Raw genomic sequence first — 19,515 nt, 5'->3', positions numbered from 1 at the left:
TATCGTATTAGGTGGAAGTATTACCTGGCTAATTGTTGTATTTTTAGTAGAGAAGGGGTTTCACCATGTTGGCCAGGCTGGTCTCGAACTCCTGACTTCAGGTGATCCACCCACCTCAGCCTCCCAAAGTGCTGGGACTACAGAAGTGAGCCGCTGTGCCTGGCCAAGATTAAAATTTAAACTGGTGAACTCTTGAGTAAGCTGACTGCCTCCCATGTGGGTGGGCCTCATCCAATCAGTTCAAGATCCGAATAGAACACAAAGAGAGGCCTCTCTAAGCAAGAAGGAATTCTCTAGTCAACTGCCTTTGTTGTCTATCTGTACCATCAACTCTCCTTGGTGTGTCTGTCTCTCTCTCTCTTTCCTACTGAGTTCTGCTTCTCTGGAGAACCATAATACACATGGATTTTTAAATTAGTATTATTGCTACTTACCATCTCATTCTGCTTCTTATGTTTTCTGCTTTGCACTATACGTAAATCTAATAAGTTGCTTCTGATTGCTACATAAATAATCTTTGTGTGTAGGCTGATTTGTACCTCTTAAAATGACATTATGCCCTAACCCCTGAGACCTGTGAACGTGGCCATATTTGGAAACAGGGTCTGAAAATGCAAGTTAAGGTGAGGTCTTTTACGGGACTAATTCAATAGGACTAGTGTCCTTATAAAAAGAGGCAAATGCCATGTGAAGACAGAAACACACAGGGAGAATGCCATGTAACAGCAGAGACTGAAGTGATGCAGCTGCAAACCAAGGAATGCCAGGGATTAGCGGCCACCACCATTATCTAGAAATAGGCAAGAATATTCTACCCAGATCTCAAGAAGCATGGTGCTATTGCTACTACCTTGATTTTGGACAGAAGTGTGAGAGAATAAATTGTTTCAAGCTCCCAGTCTGTGGTAGTTTGTTATGATAGCACTACAAAAACTAGTACAACAAGCACTCACAAAGTTTACTTCTCTACATTCAGATTGATATATGGGACACAGAGACTGTCTCCAACTGCCTGCCACTACAAATAATAGGGCGATGAATACCCACGTACATATCCCTTTATGAAACTCTTACAAATACTCTGGGATGTCCAAAAATGAAATTACTGGATCATAAGACATTCACATACTTACTACTAGTTGAGTTCCAGAGTGGCAGCAGAGTCTACACTCACCACTAACACTTGGCATTATCTTCTGTAGGGGTTTTAGAAAGTCCACAAATGCTTTGAAACGCCTCTCCACTGATGAGGTGAAGCTGTATTCCTCTCCATTTAAGGCACTGGTTGAACTTAGTTACTTGCTTCTAATGAATAGGAAGCGCTGACAGTATGCAATTTGGGAAACTAGGGAATAAAAGACACAGTAGCTCCCTGCTTGCTCTCTCTTGAATTACTTGCTCTGGAGAAAGCCACATGCCATATCACCAGAAGCAGCCTTATGAATCCACTCAGTCAGCCCTGTGGAAAGGCCCAGGCAACAGAAAGCTGAGACCTTCTGGAAACAATTAGCAAGAAACTGACTCCTCTTGCCAACAGCTATGTGAGTGAGACATCTTGAAGGCGCATATTCCAGCCCTAGTCAAGCCTTCAAATGACTACAACCCTGGCCAACAGCTTGACTGCAACCTAATGAGACTTTGATATAGATTAAGGTATTAAATTTTGGGGTAATCTGTTATGAAAGACAACTAAATGCATACAGTTTTCTGGTTTTTCTTCCCCTCAAACTAATAGATCTCATTTTAATTTACATTTTTTTCTGACAATTAATGGTTTGAGAATGTCTTCATCGGTTATTAACTTTGAGGTTCGTCCTACAAATTGCCTGTTTAGAACCTCTGTGTATTTTTGTATCAGAGTTGCTGTCTTTTTCCTTTTGATTTTCAGGAGCTTCTTGAACCCTGCAGATGTTAAATCCCTTGTTAAGATTTCAAATTTTGAAATCATCTCTTCCCATTCTATCATGATGTTCCTTCAATATATGCAAAGAACTCTTTAATTCTGATATAAACAAATTCATTCCACATTCTGACACAAGTAATGCGCTTTCAAAGTTCTGTAAACAGTCTTTTTCCAGTACTACAAAGATAATCTGTCAACATTTCTATTACCTTATAGCTATACCTTCCACATTTCATATATATTTTATTTTGACATTTTTAACTTCTTTTTTTTTTTTTTTTTTTTTGGAGACGGAGTTTCGCTCTTGTTACCCAGCCTGGAGGGCGATGGCGCGATCTCGGCTCACCGCAACCTCCGCCTCCTGGGTTCAGGCAATTCTCCTGCCTCAGCCTCCTGAGTAGCTGGGATTACAGGCACACGCCACCATGCCCAGCTAATTTTTTGTATTTTTAGTAGAGACGGGGTTTCACCATGTTGACCAATGATGGTCTCGATCTCTTGACCTCGTGATCCACCCACCTCAGCCTCCCAAAGTGCTGGGATTACAGGCGTGAGCCACCGTGCCCGGCAACATTTTTAACTTCTAAGAGCTCATTTCCGTTCTTTGATGCTTCTTATTTGTAGTCTCCAGCTCTGATTTCACAAATAACAATAATTTTTTTATCCCTCTGAATCTTAGTTTCTTTCACATTTTCTTCTTCCCAAACCATTTCTGGTGCTTCCAAGTTACTTCCATCTTTCTGCTCTGGCTTCCATCTTTCCTGTTGTAAGTTTTCCTCAATTGTCTGGTAGTTTTCAGCTATCCATAAATACATTAGAGTACAGCACTTCTAAAATGCTGTTCAGAAATTCTGTTTGAGGTTATGATTGGTAGGATTTACTGTAGAGCTGCTGTTCTCAAAGTGTAGTCTGGGAATTCCTGGCAGTCATCAAGGGATGACTTTTGGAAAGTATTACAGTCAAAACTATTTTCATTATTATTATTTTTGTGTGTGTGTGAGAGACGGAGTTTTGCTTTTCCCGCCCAGACTGGAATGCAATGGTGCAATCTTGGGCTCACTGCAACCTCCGCCTCCCAGGTTCAAGCGATTCTCCTGCCTCAGCCTCCCCAGCAGCTGGGACTACAGGTGCGTGCCACCACGCCTGGCTAATTTTTTGTATTTTTAGTAAAGACGGGGTGTCACCATGTTGGCCAGGTTGGTCTAGAACTTCTCACCTCAAGTGATCCGCCTGCCTCGACCTCCCAAAGTTCTGGGATTACAGGCATGAGCCACTGTGCCCGGCCTTATTTTCATTAACAGACATTAAGACATTATTTTTTGGCACATTTTCTCACAAGTACACAGTAGAGTTTTCCAGAGGCTACATATCACGACATGGGATATCACGACATCCCAAATGACATGGGATATCATGACACCCAAAATGTAGCAGCAGATATTATAGTCAATTCCTGTTAAGCTGGACATTAGATTCACAAATCTGTAAAACTATTCTACTCTAAATGTTTTGTTTTGAAAATTAGTTATTTTTCACAAAAATCATGTCACGTAACATATTTAATAGATTCCTGTTGCTTTTAAAGAGGTATTTAAAATTTTTAATTTTATAGTTCAGTAAATATTGATAGCTATAACCCACATTAAAAAAAATCTACTGGGGCACAAGGCTCCACGACTTTTAAGCAGTTAAAAGGGTCTTGAAATTTTTAAAAGTTTGAGAACTGCTACTGTAGAGTAATAAAGTCAGAACACAGTAAGTGTCAGTGTCACTACTGGTAAGTCTATGGACTTATTTTTAGACAGATTTTCCCAGAAAGTACTCTTCTAGCCTCTTCTTGAAAGGTGTAAATCTAGAAGCTATTATTTAAGGAGGCAGAGGTTTAAAGCACTGGGATTCTCAACTTTTCATATGTAGATTTTCCATTTAATCAACATTTTAGGTTTGAAGGTCCTTCCCTTATCTGTATCTGGTATTTGTCTCCTACAATAAGCCTCAGTTTTCCTCCTTGATGGTAAAAAGGCAAATACCTGGTTGCACAGGACACAGAAAGGAAGCTAAGAAGTCGAACTGCTCTTTTTAAAGTCTTACAATCAGTGTTGCTGGATTTTATCCTTGCCTTCCACATGGCCTTCAAAGGTACTTGTCTCTCTCATTTCTTAGTCTTTTGGGGTTCTTTGGCATGATTTGGCTTATTTCTTGCAGCTTCCATATCTGCAGGCTTAGTTTCAACTTTATTGGGTACACTAAGTTAGTCACTACCATTCACTCACTTTTCAGTTTCCAAATTGTTCATTTATTTTGTCCCTTTTACCCTTTTCTCTGTTCTTGCGGGTTTATGTCTTTTAAAAATTATTTTACTGTACCATGGTTTCAAGTAAAAACTAAGATATATACATGTTCAACTTACCACATTGTCATTCCTTTACATTTACTCTGTGTCCCTCTGCTTTGAGTATGCCTATTACAAGGAGCAGCTACTTGTTTTTAAAATATGTAACTTTAAAATATGCATTTAATCCACTGTAATTATATTTCTATTTTGTCATGTTACATTTATCCTGATTTTCCTTTATTTCCCATTCCCTCTTTTCCTCTCACACTTTAACCCTCAACATACCATTTACTACCTGGGTCTAAAGGATGCCTTAAAAAAAAATTTAGGTTATTTTACAAATAATTTTTTTTTTTTTTTTTTTTGAGACAGAATCTCACTCTGAGACAAAATCTTGCTCTGTTGCCTAGGCTGGAGTGCAGTGGCCTGATCTCAGTTCTCTGCAATCTTCGCCTCCTAGGTTCAAGCGATTCTCTGGCCTCAGCCTCCCAAGTAGCTGGGACTACAGGCACGTGCCACCACACCTGGCTAATTTTTTGTATTTTTAGTAGAGACAGAGTTTCACCGTGTTAGCCAGGATGGTCTTTGATCTCCTGACCTAATGATCCGCCAGCCTTGGCCTGCCAAAGTGCTGCAATTACAGGTGTGAGCCACTGTGCCCAGCCTATTTTACAAATAACTTACAGAGACAGTGCAAGACAACTTTTAAAATAAACTGTAATAGGAATTTAAATACAGCAAACACCTCTTTGTACTAAAAAAATTTTACACACAAACATCGTACAAAATTTTTAAAAAGTTTTTTTTTTTTTTTTTTTTTTTTTTTTGAGACGGAGTTTCGCTCTTGTTACCCAGGCTGGAGTGCAATGGCGTGATCTCGGCTCACCGCAACCTCCGCCTCCTGGGTTCAGGCAATTCTCTTGCCTCAGCCTCCTGAGTAGCTGGGATTACAGGCACACGCCACCATGCCCAGCTAATTTTTTGTATATTTAGTAGAGACGGGGTTTCACCATGTTGACCAGGATGGTCTCGATCTCTTGACCTCATGATACACCTGCCTCGGCCTCCCAAAGTGCTGGGATTACAGGCTTGAGCCACCGTGCCTGGCCAAAAAGTTTTTTTTAAGACAGAGTCTTGCTCTGTCACCCAGCTTGCAGTGCAGTGGTGCAATCTCAGCTCACTGCAACCTCCACCTCCTGGGTTGAAGCCAACCTTGTGCCTCAGCCTCCTGGTAGCAGCTGGGACTACAGGTATGCACCACCATGCTTGCATGCTTGGATAATTTTTGTATTTTTAGTAGAGATGGCATTTCACCATGCTGGCCAGGCTGGTCTCAAACTCTTCACTTCAAGCGATCTGCCTGCCTTGGCCTCCCCAAGTGCTAGGACTGTAGACATGAACAACTGTGCCTGACCATATACAAAATTTAAAAAACATTGTCACAGGACTTTTTTTTTTTTTTTTTTAAAGCAAAAAGAGATGGTTCAGGTTCGTTTTGCAAAATATTCCTGTTGAATGACTAACTGCATAAAAATACCATATTGTCTTTTTGTCCTTAAATCATTTTGTGCATTCAATCCTTAGGTCTTAAAAAAATACAAGATATGATCATCTCAAGAATCACAGTATGGGCCGGGCGCGGTGGCTCACACCTGTAATCCCAGCACTTTGGGAGGCCGAGGCGGGTGGATCACAAGGTCAGGAGATCAAGACCATCCTGGTCAACATGGTGAAACCCCGTCTCTACTAAAAATACAAAAAATTAGCTGGGCATGGTGGCACGTGCCTGTACTCCCAGCTACTCAGGAGGCTGAGGCAGGAGAATTGCCTGAACCCAGGAGGCGGAGGTTGCAGTGAGCCGAGATCGCGCCATTGCACTCCAGCATGGGTAACAAGAGCGAAACTCTGTCTAAAAAAAAAAAAAAAAGAATCACAGTATGAGACTTCACTTATATGCTCCATTTCACTATCATTTTATTAGAGTACAGAACAGCAATATCTAATATAACTTTCTACAATGATCACTATGTTCCTTATTTGTGTAGTCCAACATGGTAACCACCCACAGTAAAGTGAGAGTAATTGAAAGTTGTATTTTTCTCCTACATAACCCCTTAAAAGTTAGTGTGATGAGGAATAGAATTTTAAATTTTATTAATTTTAAGTAATTTAAATATACATAGACACATATGGCAAGTGGCTACCATATTGGACAACTTAAGTCTAAAGTGCTATGTCTCTTTGCATTTATTTTCTAAATTGTATGTCTCCTAAATTTTTTTATACCTTTTTGAAGTAGGATGTGTTATTTAAGCAATGCAATGAGAAAACTGAAAGTAACTATTTACTGCATCTTCCTTCTAGGAAATTCTACCATTCTTATTTTTGTCTTTTTTGGGGGGGGGGGGCATAGTATAAACAATTGACGAGTAATGATAAAATTCCCAGAATAGTAAAATATTTCAATATATAAGAAAAGCAAGAATATTAAGATTCCATAATGGATGTTAGGTTTATAAAAAAGGGTCTAATGGACTCACATGGTAACTATAAAATAGAACAATTTTTTTATTTTGAGATGGAGTCTCACTCTATTGCCCAGGCTGGAGTGCACTGGCATGATCTCAGCTCATTGCAACCTCTGCCTCCCAGGTTCAAGCGATTCTCCTGCCTCAGCCTCCCAAGTGGCTGGGATTACAGGCGCCCGCCACCACGCCCAGCTAATTTTTGTATTTTTAGTAGAGATGGGGTTTCATGATGTTGGCCAGGCTGGTCTCGAACTCCTGACCTCAGGTGATCCACCTGCCTCAGCCTCCCAAAGTACTGGGATTACAGGAATGAGCCACTGTACCCAGACAGAAAAAAAAATTTTTTTTAAAATAAATTTTCTCTTTGTTCTTCAGTAGATCTCTAAGAATAACAGTCATAAAATATTAACCCTTATAAATAGTACTGCACAAAAATGAAAATGAAAAACAATAATTATTCCAATTGATTCTGATGGTATACCAAGGAATAAGCTTTCTTCATTCCCTTAGTTCTGCCAGTCTGGAAGACACCTATTTTATTTCTATTCCTTTTGTGGTTACTCAAGCTAAAAAAGAAATAAAGGCGGCAGCAGCAGCAAACATGTATATAGTAGTACTAATTAGTGTTCTAATGCTTTATATGTATTTCACCTAATCCTTCCCACAACAACTATGAGAAGGTATTACTCTCATCCCCATTTATACCATAAGGAAATTTAGGCACAAAAAACATGAAGTAACTCCTTAATGTCACATAGCTAGTAAGAAATAAGCTAGTCTTTCATTCAGACAGTCTGGCTGCAGAGCCACGAAATAGCTATTTAGTTTTGGTAAAATACCCTGAAGTTGATCAGTATCTCTTTTTGTGTTACTTTTTTGTGAACAAAGCAAGAAAAAGTAGCATTCCTGACTCAATAAACTTATTTTTCCCCCCAACTTTCTTGTTACTGTCTAGAGTTTTGATTCTACTTTAAAAAAATTATACATATTTGCAATCAAGTCAAGTTGATTTATCAACATATTTTACCAATTCTTTGTTTGCCACTGTATTCTTTTATGCAATTCCTACTTCCCTCTAGTTTACTATTCTTGTTGAAGTACAATCTCTGGTTCTTGCATCAGTCTTCTGTAAGTGAGGAGCTCTTCATTTTGTGTATTTCCTAACTTTGGGCCTCATTCTTGCTGACAGCTAATGGTTTAAATGAGTATAGAAGTCAAGGTCAACAGTTATATTCCTTATATATTCTGAGGAAAGAAGATGCCGTATCTTCGGGAAGATACTGTTTTGGTAAATATGTTGTTAATGTAACTGATGTTTTGGTGTAGCAACTGTGGCATTTTTCATTTTGAAAAACTTTTATCTTTTATGATCTACAATTTCACTTTTGAGCATCTAGAAGAAGATTTTTAAAATTTATCCTGGTAAGCAAGTGTTCAGTAATGTGCTATTTTGATAGAAAAACTTAATTCAAAATGAAACCTTCAAATCTGGAAACCTTTTAATCATTATCTCATTGAATATTGTTTTTCTACTACTCTAATCTCTCCTAAAATTTCTTTTGGATATTGAACTTATATTTGAATCTCTCAATCTATACTCAATCTATACTTTTTTTTTCACTTCTCTCCTACTACATTCTTGGTGAATTCCTTAATACTATTTTCCAAATCACTGTTTCACTGACCATGTTCAGTCCACTATAAATCCAATGACATCTTTCTTAAGTTTTTTTCTTTTTTTAAATTAAAGACAGGGTCTTGCTCTGTTGCCCTGGCTGTAGTACAGTGGCACAATCATGGCTCACTGCAGCCTCGACCTCCTAGGCTTAAGCGATCCCTCCCACCTCAGCCTGAGTAGCTTGGGCCCACAGGTGTGCACCACCATATCCAGCTAATTTTTCATTTCTTATACAGATGAGGTTTTGCCATGTTGCTTAGACTGTTAATTTTGGTTCTTTTATGGCCATTATCCCTTCCTTTACCGCCCTGAGGATCTTAAACATATACTTTAAAATTGTTCTACTATTTACACTTATAGACTAAGGATTCACTTGAATATCAATTATTCCCACTCCTGCACAAAAGAAAACATACTGTAAACACTGTATCATGATTCCCTTTTTTCCCCACTAAACAACAAAACTTAGGAGATATTTCTGTATCAGTACACAGAAAACATTCTCTCTTCTTTCTGATGAAGATGTTGACTTGGTTTTTTAGATTTAGTTTTTCTTGTATATTTTCAAATTTTTGCTTGGTAGGTTCATTATAACTCCAAGTTACATGGGTGGGTGGGTGGGTGTGTGTGTTTGTGTGTGTGTCTTTGTGTGCTTACCTCATCCTAACAATTTTCCATTTTCTACCATCTCCCACCCAAACCTCCCACCCCAGAATGAGGTCTTGTAATTGCCGCAGATGTCTCCTCCTGAAGATCCATACCCTAAGTCATGGGCAGGTAGGCCCACCTTTTATCCAGGAGGCTGTCACTGCCTCCTTCCACCACTCTGGACTTGTAATTTATATAAGCAATATCCCTAACCAGCAGTCATACATTCTTTTTCAGAATTTTCCTGATCAGTCTTCTAGTTTCTGGGGTAAGAAAAACAGGCTGTTCATCTCCCTTCTTCAATCTGTCTACCAATATACAGTAGAGTTTTGGTCTATATCCTGCAGACCACCTCTAAGAGGCATCTTCCTGCTTGCCAAAGATTTTGATAGATTCATGTATTAAGTTTCTATTTAACACTTTGCCTTCTTTTTTTTTTTTTCTTTTTTTTTTGAGACAAGAGTCTCACTCTATCACCCAGGCTGGAGTGCAGTGGCATGACGTCAGCTCACTGCAACCTCTGCCTCCCGGGTGTACAAGCAATTCTCTGCCTCAGCCCCCCAAGTAGCTGGGATTGCAGGCGCCCACCACCATACCCGGTTAATTTTTGTATTTTTAGTAAAAACAGGGTTTCACCACTTTGGCCAGGCTGGTCTTGAACTCCTGATCTCAGGTGATCTGCCCACCTTGGCCTCCCAAAGTGCTGAGATTACAGGTGTGAGCCACTGTGCCCCGCCTTTTTTTTTTTATTTTAAAAGGAATGAAAAGTCTCAGCCAGGTGTGGTAGCTCAGGCAAGCCAAGATCGCGCCACTGCACTCCATGCAAAACTCCGTCTCAAAAAAAAAAAAAGGGAAAAATTTCCATTCCAGTTTTTCTATTTATTCAGTTCCTCTCCCTTTTCTCCAGATAACACATGTTAAGCTTTCCTCATCCGTTCTTTCCAAGTCTGTGCATGTACAAAAACATATGAATATAAATTATGTAGCCCCAGAAATTTGCCTTTTTTCTTACAGCTGCACGGTATTCCATTATACGGTTTTTCCATAATTTCTTTGACTAATCCCCTACTGATGGACATCTGGATTCTCACCTTCTGCTATTACAAACCATAGTACAAAATAATCTGATACATGTATCATGTGGTAAGTGTGCAAGTATAAGATAAATTTCAGAAAATTCAACCTGTTGGGTCAATACATTTTCATTATGGCAGATAATGACCAATTGCCTTTCACAGGGGTTATTTCAGTTTGTATTCTCAACACCAATGTATGAGCAGCTCTTCCCCCAAAGTTCTACAACCAATAGAGTATGTTGCCCAACTTTTATGTTTTTGCCTAACAGGGGAACTATAATCATTACAGTTTTAATTTCTCTTACTGTGAATGAGGTACTGGCCTCATTAGCTTAAAAACCACTCATATCTTTAATTTTCTGTGCATATCTATCCATATCTTTGCTCACTTTTTATGGAGTTGCAAGGTCTTTTTCTTGTCGAGTTTCCAAGTACCTCTTATGTGTATATTAGGAAAGCTACCCTTTGTCTGTGATTTAAATTACCACTGAGTTTTACTAATTCCTAACTGTAAATCAGTTTTGGTTGCAAGTAAGTTTTGCTGAAACTCTACATCCACTGAACAATTCCCTTTTCCCCCTTACCCTAGCTACCGCCATTCTACTTTGTTTCTAGGAGTCTGACTACTCAAGATATCTCACATAAGTGGGGTCATGCAGTATTTGCCTTTTTGTGACAGGCTCTCACTTAGTATATAACATCCTCAAGGTTCATCTATGTTACATCACATAACAAAATTTCCCTCTTTTTAAACTTTGAATAATATTTCACTGTATGTATATACATTTTCTTTATCCATTCAGAGAATGCTTTTTTTTTTTTTTTTTTGAGAAGGAATCTCACTTTGTCACCCAGGTTAGAATCTCAGTTTGCTGCAACCTCCGCCTTCCAGGCTTGAGAGATTCTCCCACCTTAGCCTCCTGAGTTGCTGGGATCACAGGCACATGTCACTATACCTAGCTAATTTTTTGTATTTTTGGTAGAGTCAGGGTTTTGCCATGTTGTCCAGGCTGGTCTCAAACTCCTTAGCTCAGGCAATCCACCCAAGTTCGCTTCCCAGAGTGCCCTGCCTGAGAGTGCTTTTTTTGATGTAATAGAATTTATCAATTATTTCATGATTTCTGGATTTAGTCAGTTTAAAAGGTCTTCCCCATACCAAAATTATAAAAAAGACTTCTATTTTCTTTTGGTACTTTCATAGCTTTATTTTTTTGATTGATACGTTTGGTATTTACGTGAAAAACATCCAATTTCATTTTTTCAGTTTTCCTGGCTCTTCTTCCTTTACTTTCTCTTATGAACTTTGGTATCAGAATGTCTAGTGCTTTAATTCATAAAATTAAAAAACATTGTGTTGTTTAATTTGTTGAAGCTTGTATTGTGTCTTTCACATAAATATTTCCTGCTATGAATATATTTCCATTTCTCCTTGTATTTTCGGTAATTTCTGCTTCACCAAGGTTGCTGTTATATGTTATCTGACATACTGCTATTCAGTTATTAAATTTCCATTGAATCCTTTAAGAAATAAGTGCCACTCTTTATTTTTTAGTATGAATTCCATCTAGTATGTTAAAATCATGACACTCCTAAATTCTTTTCATTTGCATTTGTATCTTATACCTTTTCTCTTTTAAAAGATCAATCTTTCACAATCACTGTCTTAGGTGCGTACCTTGTATAAACCACAGAGTGGGTTTTGCCTTGAATATAATCTAAAAATATTTTCCTTCTAAAGGTGAGTTAAACATATTCATATCGTTTGTTAAGGACATGTTTGGGCTGGGTGCAGTAGTTCCCAAGGTCAGGAGTTCAAGACCAGCCTGGCCGAGACAGTGAAACCCTGTCTCTACTAAAAATACAAAAATTAGCTAGGCATGGTGGTGGGCACCTGTAGTCTCAGCTACTTGGGAGGCTGACGCAGAAGAATGGTTTGAACCCAGAAGTCAGAGGTTGCAGTAAGCCGAGATTGTGACACTGTACTCCATCATCCTGAGAGACATAGTGATACTCTGTCTCCAAAAAAGAGAGAGAAAGAGAAAGAAAGAAAGAGAGAGAGAGAGAGAGAGAGAGAGAGAAAGAGAGAAAGGCATGTTTGGTCTTAGGGCTACTGCGTCTTGTTATGTATGTGGTTATATACAAATATTTTTTTCACTAAGTGATGTTTCATTTTTAATGGATTTGCAGTTCTTTCAATATTTAGGAAGGTTTATAGCTTTGTTCTAATGATTACCTTTATAATTTCTATCTCTTTTAGACAACACCTATTATTTCCTCAATATGAATAGTGTTTTAAAATTAGCATGCTTCCTCTCCCACTACCTGATTTAATCAACAGTACTAAAACTAATAGCATTTGTCTTGAGTGCTTTAGTTTTCTTTGTTATTTTAATGTTTCTTTTAAAGTGCCGGATATGTTTATAAATCTAATACTTGAAATATAAACTTTAAAAGAATGTGATGTTTAAACATCATTTTCAACATCAGTTATTACCATAGGGCAGCTCCTTCTCTCAAATTTTTTTAGTTTGATCATTTCTGTATCATCAGTATATTAACATCATGTTCTGTCATTATGATTTCCACATCTTAGTCTTTCTTTTTTTTTTTTTTTTTGAGATAGAGTCTCACTCTATCACCCAGGCTGGAGTGCAGTGGCATGATCTCTTACTGCAACCCTCTATCTTCCAGGTTCAAGTAATTCTTGTGCTTCAGCTTCCCAAGCAGCTGGGACTACAGGTGTGTACCACCATGCCCAGCTAATTTTTATATTTTTGGTAGAGATGGGGTTTCACCATGTTGGCCAGGCTGGTCTCAAGCTCCTGGCCTCAACTGATCTGCCCGCCTTGGCCTCCCAAAGTGCTGGGATTACAGATTTGAGCCACCACACCCAGCCCACATTTTAGTCTTTATGTCTACATATAAATTCAGTGTGTGAGCACTGAATATGCTTATGCACTGAATTTATATACAGATCATTTCCCCACGTCTGTCAGCTGAAGTTTACATTCTAGTATTTTCCTCAAGAAGGCTCAAATAAACAATTATTCTCTGAGTACTATTTTTTTTCTTTGTTCTTTTTTTTTTCTTTTTTGATTACTATTTTTTCTTTCTTTTTTTTTGGGGGGGGGGTTCCTTTTTTTTTTTCTTTTGTGATTACTATTTGTTCCTTAAGAACAATGTGACTGGATACAAAATCTTTAGCTTGCACTTTACTTTCCTATAAATGTTGTTCCACTTGTGTTGAATGTTGTGGAGAATTCTAAGGTCAGGCAGATTTCAAAGTTTTATAAACGACTTGGGGTGGAGTAGTTAGAAAGGCGTCTGGCTGTCCAAAGGAAATCTTTAAGATCTTTCTGGTCAGTTTTCCCTGGCACAGATGCCCTTTCAATATATAAGTTTCAGTTGTGTTAGTTTTTCTTCAATTGTGTTTTTAACCACTTGTTCCGTTGTGACGTTTTGTTTTTCTTCTATGGGGGTCTCAATTCTAAGTTTGTTGGATCTACTGTATTTTCTGACATTTAAAAAAACAAAACAACTTTATTTCTATATTTTAAAATCCCTGTGTCTCTTATTATGTTTTCCTTGGGGCTAGTCTGCTTCTGTGCTCCTTATTTCATCTGCATTTCTGTACTTTTTTTTTTTTTTTGAGACAGGGTCTTCCCTCTGTTGCCCAGGCTGGAGTGCAGTGGCACAATGTCAGCTTACTGCAACCTCCACCTCCTTCGATCTTCCCACCTCAGCCTCCCAAGTACCTAGAACTACAGGCATGAGCCACTACACTCAGCTAATTTTTTTTTTTTTTTTTTTTTTTTGCCACGTTGCCTAGGCTGGTCTCAAACTCCTGAGCTCAAGTGATCTCCATGTCTTGGCCTCCCAAAGTGCTGGTATTACAGGCGTGAGCCCTCATGCCCAGTTTTCTGCTTTCTTCAACTTATTTCCCAAATTCTCTCAACTCACATTTTATCTCCTCCTGTTGCCCTGTCATCTCTTTTCTGAGTTATTACCATTCTTGCTTTGTAATCTTCTTTTGCAGAACTATTTACAGCTTGACTCAAGTCTAAAAAATAGATGGTGAAATACTGGGTCACAATTTTCATCTGCTCTGTAGCAACACTTCACTATTGACTGTTCTTAGTGTTTGGGAAGTTTTCCTGCCGTATCAGCTTCTTTTGTATTTTGCATAACAGAATAAACTGGATTTTCCTGAAGCAGCTATTTACACAGATTCCTGGGAATGGGAAGGGATGGAAATACAGGCTTCACAGGAAAAAGACTCTCTACTCCTTTGATGCTATAAATAATAGAGTGTGTGCTCTTCTGCTGCTCTCCAACCAGTGCCCTGTGGATTGCCTTCTCCTGTATCCCCTGATCTAACTCATTTCTTTCTTTCAATTAACCTCAGATCGAGCTGCCACCAAAATGTAGATTTTTGTAAAAACCCTTATGGGGAAGACCATCACCCTCAAGACTGAACTCTCGGATACAACAGAAAATGTAAAGGCCAAGATCCAGGATAAGGAAAGAATTCGTCCTGATCAGCAAAGACTCATCTTTGATAGCAAACAATTAGAAGATGAACATAATTTGTCTAACGACATTCAAAAGGAGTCTACTCTTCATCTTGTGTTGAGACTTGGTGGTGGTGTTAAGGAATAAGTCTTATACCATTCCCAAGAAGAATAAGCACAAGAGAAAGAAGGTTAAGCTGGCTCTCCTGAAATACTATAAGGTGAATGAGAATGGTAAAATTAGTTGCCTTAGTCAGGAGTGCCCTTCAGATGAATGTGGTGCTGGAGTGTTTACCGCAAGCCACTCTGACAGTTATTATTGTGGCAAATGTCTGGCTGACTGCTTCAACAAACCAGAAGATAAGTAGTTGTGTATGAATTAATACATTTTTTGGCCAGGTGCAGTGGCTCACGCCTGTGATCCCAGCACTCTGGGATGTGGGTGGATTACCTGAGGTCAGGAGTTTGAGACCAGCCTGCCCAATTTGGTGAAACCCCACCTTTACTAAAAATAAAAAAGTTAGCTGGGTTTTGTGGTACACACCTATAATCCCAGCTACTTGGGAGGCTGAGGGAAGAGAATCACTTGAACTCGGGAATGCAGAGGTTGTAGTGAGCCGAGATCGTGCCATTGCACTCCAGCCTGGGTGATAGCAAGACTCCACCTCAAAATAAGTAAATAAATTATTTTTTAAAAAATACAGAGAAAAACTAGTTCCTGTACATGTGGCTCTGTGTGCACATGTGTGGTTTTGTACAGCTCTACGTTCTCTTTTCTGAATCAAATAAGGTACTTCTGCCACCAACCCCTGTCATTACAAACAAGAGATTTAGCTTTTGAACTTCAACGTGAACCCCTCACTGTCAGTAAGTATATTTAAACTAATAGCTTCTGTCCCTTCTCAGATGTTTTTGATAGCCCTCAATAAACATAATGTGGAGTTTACATATAACGTCTTTCAGTTCACTGAAAACAGAGGTTGATGCATTTTTCTTCTCTTTCACAATTTCTAGAGAAGATGCAGATTTATGCATCTACGTTCATTCTAAAAGTATGATTATTAATTGTGTGTATGTTTAACTTATCACTGCTATCTTCGAAGAGACAGAAAATCTCAATGCTGAAACTCACAGCACCATCCTGTTCCCTACAGTGTAACTTCGGGTAGTTGTGAAGTATTTTTTAAAAGCTTTTACATGGGAAACGATTATCGATGCATTATAATACAGTAATTAAAACTTCATTCTGGCTGTATAATCAGAAACACATGGATTCTAACCCTAAGGTTGCCAATTACTAACTCTTGTGAATTAAATTCAGTAAACAGAAGTTTACTGTAAAACAAGTTCTTCTTGTTATAAATAATATATAAATTCTATTGTGTACTGTAAGTCCATATAATGGTATCAGACATCTATTAATGAGGAAAATACAGCCTGGCGTGGTGGCTCAAGCCTGTAATCCCAGCACTTTGGGAGGCTGAGGCGGGTGGATCACGAGGTCAAGAGATCGAGACCATCCTGGTCAACATAGTGAAACCCCATCTCTACTAAAAATACAAAAAATTAGCTGGGCATGGTGGCACGTGCCTGTAATCCCAGCTACTCAGGAGGCTGAGGCAGGAGAATTGCCTGAGCCCAGGAGGCGGAGGTTGCGGTGAGCCAAGATCGCGCCATTGCACTCCAGCCTGGGTAACGAGCGAAACTCCGTCTCAAAAAAAAAAAAAAACAATGAGGAAAATACATTCTGGTAAAAATATAGAAACTTCATTACCAAACAGTATTATAAAGAAAGCATTCAGGAGAGTGAACAAGATAAGCTTCCTATATAAAACATTTATCAAATAAATATTTACTGGTAATTCTTCATTAAGCATAAATGGCCCTAACAACAATGGTAAATGAGAGCAAACACCTGAGGCTGGGATACGGAAAAGATGTCAAGAAGACATAAGACACATAAAAGGAAGCAATCAAATACTGAAGTCAAGTAATCACTGAGTTTACAACAGTGTCAAAAAAAAAAAAAAACTGCAGTAGTAATGCATATGGCTCACTCAAGAACAATGTGTAGGCCAGGTGTGGTGGCTCACACCTGTAATCTCAGCACTTTGGGAGGCCAAGGTGGGTGAATCATCTGAGGTCAGAAGTCTGGCCAACATAGCAAAATCCTGTCTCTACCAAAACCACAAAAATTAGCTGGGCGTGGTGGTGCATGCCTGTAATCCCAGCTACTCAGGAGGCTGAGGCACAAGAATCACTTTAACCCAGAAGGCAGAGCCTGCAGTGAGCTGAGCTCACACCACTGTTACTCCAGCCTGGGCAACAGAGGGATACTTGGTCTCAAAAAAAAAAAAAAAAAAAAAGAACAATATGTAGACGAGTTTGTCTAAGAAAGAATCTTAAAACAGAAAAACAGCCAAAACACAGAAGACTTGGAAGAGATTGTTCCATAGGTGACAGAGTAAAGCCATGAAGAAAAGACAGTGCCTAGTTCCTCCCCACCCGCCCCACAACAATGCCAACATAAAGTGAACTGAGGGATGAACAGAGTATGACAACACTGTAAAAACTGTCCTGGTAAACCTTCCACCGCCTTTGGCCCATTCCCTCTCACTAAGAATATCCTTTTCCCCTACTTTCCTCTATCTGTGGTATAATCATTCCTGAAGATACAGTTTATCTACCCCCACTGTCTCTGAACAGTCCTTCCAAATCATTTCAGCCCAAAGACTAGTTGCCTGTCTATTCTCAAGTAACTCATGTATTCATTCATTCAATAATATTTAACCTCATGCATTAATAATGGGATTATAAATTATGCAACCTTTTTTTGAAAACATATTTGGCAACATTTACCAAACTTTAAAAGGCAAATCATCAAAATGTATATATTAAACATGTGCATTTTAAAATATTTTCAATTATACTTCAATAAAGCTTAAAAATAGAAACCCTTTGACACAATAATTCGCTTTTAAAAAGTAAATCTTTCACTGGGCATGGTGGCTCACACCTGTAATCCCAGCATTTTGGGAGACCAAGGTGGGTGGATCACCTGAAGTCAGGAGTTTGAGACCAGCCTGACCAACATGGAGAAACCTCGTCTCTACCAAAAACATAAAATTAGCCAGGTGTGGTGGCGCATGCCTGTAATCCCAGCTACTTGGGAGGCTGAGGCAGGAGAATCGCTTGAACCTGGGAGGTGTAGGTTTTGGTGAGCCGAGACCGCACCACTGCACTCCAGCCTGGGCAACGAGTGAAGAGTGAAACCCCGAATTAAAAAACAAAAAAGTGACGAGAACCTGTCTCCAAAAAAAATATATATATATATACACATATATATATAATATATATTTTAAAAATATATATTATATATAAGAATATATATAATATTAAATATATATTTTTAATATATATATATATATATTTTTAAAGAACAGTTAAGAGTTACCGCTGGGAAATAAAGAACAGGGAAAACAAAATAACTGGCTTTCCCCTTTAAATTCTATGTCCCGTGCTGGTGGCTCATACCTGTAACTCCAGCACTTTGTTAGGCTGAGGTGGGAGGATTGTTTAAGGCCAAGAGTTCAAGACCAACCGGAAATAATGCAAGACCCTGTCTCTATAAAACACTTTGTGGGGACAGGCATGGTGGCTCATATTTGCAAATCCCAGCACTTTGGGAGGCTGAGGTCGGTGGATTGCTGGAGCTCAGGAGTTCGAGACCAGCCTGGACAACATGGTGAAATCCTGTCTTTACAAAAAAAAATTAGCCAGGCATGGTGGCACATGTCTGCAGTCCCAGCTACTTGGGAGACTGAGGCAGGAAGATCACTTGAGCCCGGGAGGCAGAGGTCACAGTGAGCCAAGATTGTGCTATTGCATTCCAGCCTGAATCACTGAGACTCTGTCTCAAAAAAACCAATTAGCCGGGCTTGGTGAAGCACATCTGTACTCCTAGCTACTGGGGTGGGTGAGGCAGGATGATCTCTTGAGCCCAGCAGTTTGGACTACAGAGAGCAGTGACTGTGCCACTGTGCTAGGAGACAGAGTGAGACCTTGTCTTTAAAAAAAAAAAAAAAAAAAAAAAAAACCTTAAAAAATAAAATTTAGATTATATATATCTGTATTCTTTCTTTAATTCACTTAATTAAGAATTTCTAGGGTGCCCGGCACTAATGATCTATACTGCTGGCACTTATATCTTTTGAGAGTATTCCATGCTCCCATTTACCCCTGGGAACTATAAACAGATCAACAGGTCCAACAACTCACTAAAATGAAAAATGACTAGAATGGTGATACGATTTTGGAACAAGAACAGGTAACATTATCATTACTGACTGGGATCTGGAGACCTGGCTTCTAAACCCAAACATCCCTTTGAATAAACCTCAAGAATTGGGACAATAGTTCCTTTTATTTCAAATATTCTATAATACCATTCCTGACTAATTTACCATCTCCAAGATAATTTTAAAGTATCTAAACTAAGCTGACACCAAAAAAGAAACGATATAATCTTCTTTAGTGCCCCATTTTAGAGTTTACCAGATGTTCTTTATGTCAGTCTAAATAACTCAAATTCATTTTCTTTAGCTATCTTTTGAGCATATAACATGAAAAAAAAAATAGCTGAGCAACCTTTTTCTTTTAAAAAGTACTTTCAACCACTCTGAAAGGTTAAGTTACTTTTAGGCCTGTTCCTTTTTAGAATAACACTTAAAATTTCCCATTAAGAGAGTTTTTCAGCCAGGCGCGGTGGCTCACACCTGTCATCTAAGCACTTTGGGAGGCTGAGGTGGGCGAATCACGAGGTCAGGAGTTCGAGAC

At 38.8% G+C, this 19,515-nt stretch overlaps 1 protein-coding gene and 1 pseudogene across 5 annotated transcripts in view; one reads left to right on the top strand and one right to left on the bottom strand.

Moving 5' to 3' along the window:
- FBXO11 (F-box protein 11) overlaps positions 1–19,515 on the bottom strand; it is a 107,530-nt gene that overhangs the window by 69,339 nt on the left and 18,676 nt on the right. The gene's annotated exons all lie outside the window — the stretch shown is intronic.
- On the top strand, positions 14,591–15,047 carry LOC101040524 (ubiquitin-ribosomal protein eS31 fusion protein-like; annotated as a pseudogene).

This window comes from Saimiri boliviensis, chromosome 1 (assembly GCF_048565385.1).
Source record: "Saimiri boliviensis isolate mSaiBol1 chromosome 1, mSaiBol1.pri, whole genome shotgun sequence".
Classification (NCBI taxonomy): Eukaryota; Metazoa; Chordata; class Mammalia; order Primates; family Cebidae; genus Saimiri; species Saimiri boliviensis.
Note: the sequence above shows the minus strand (reverse complement) of the source record. Positions and strands in the feature narration are given on the sequence as shown.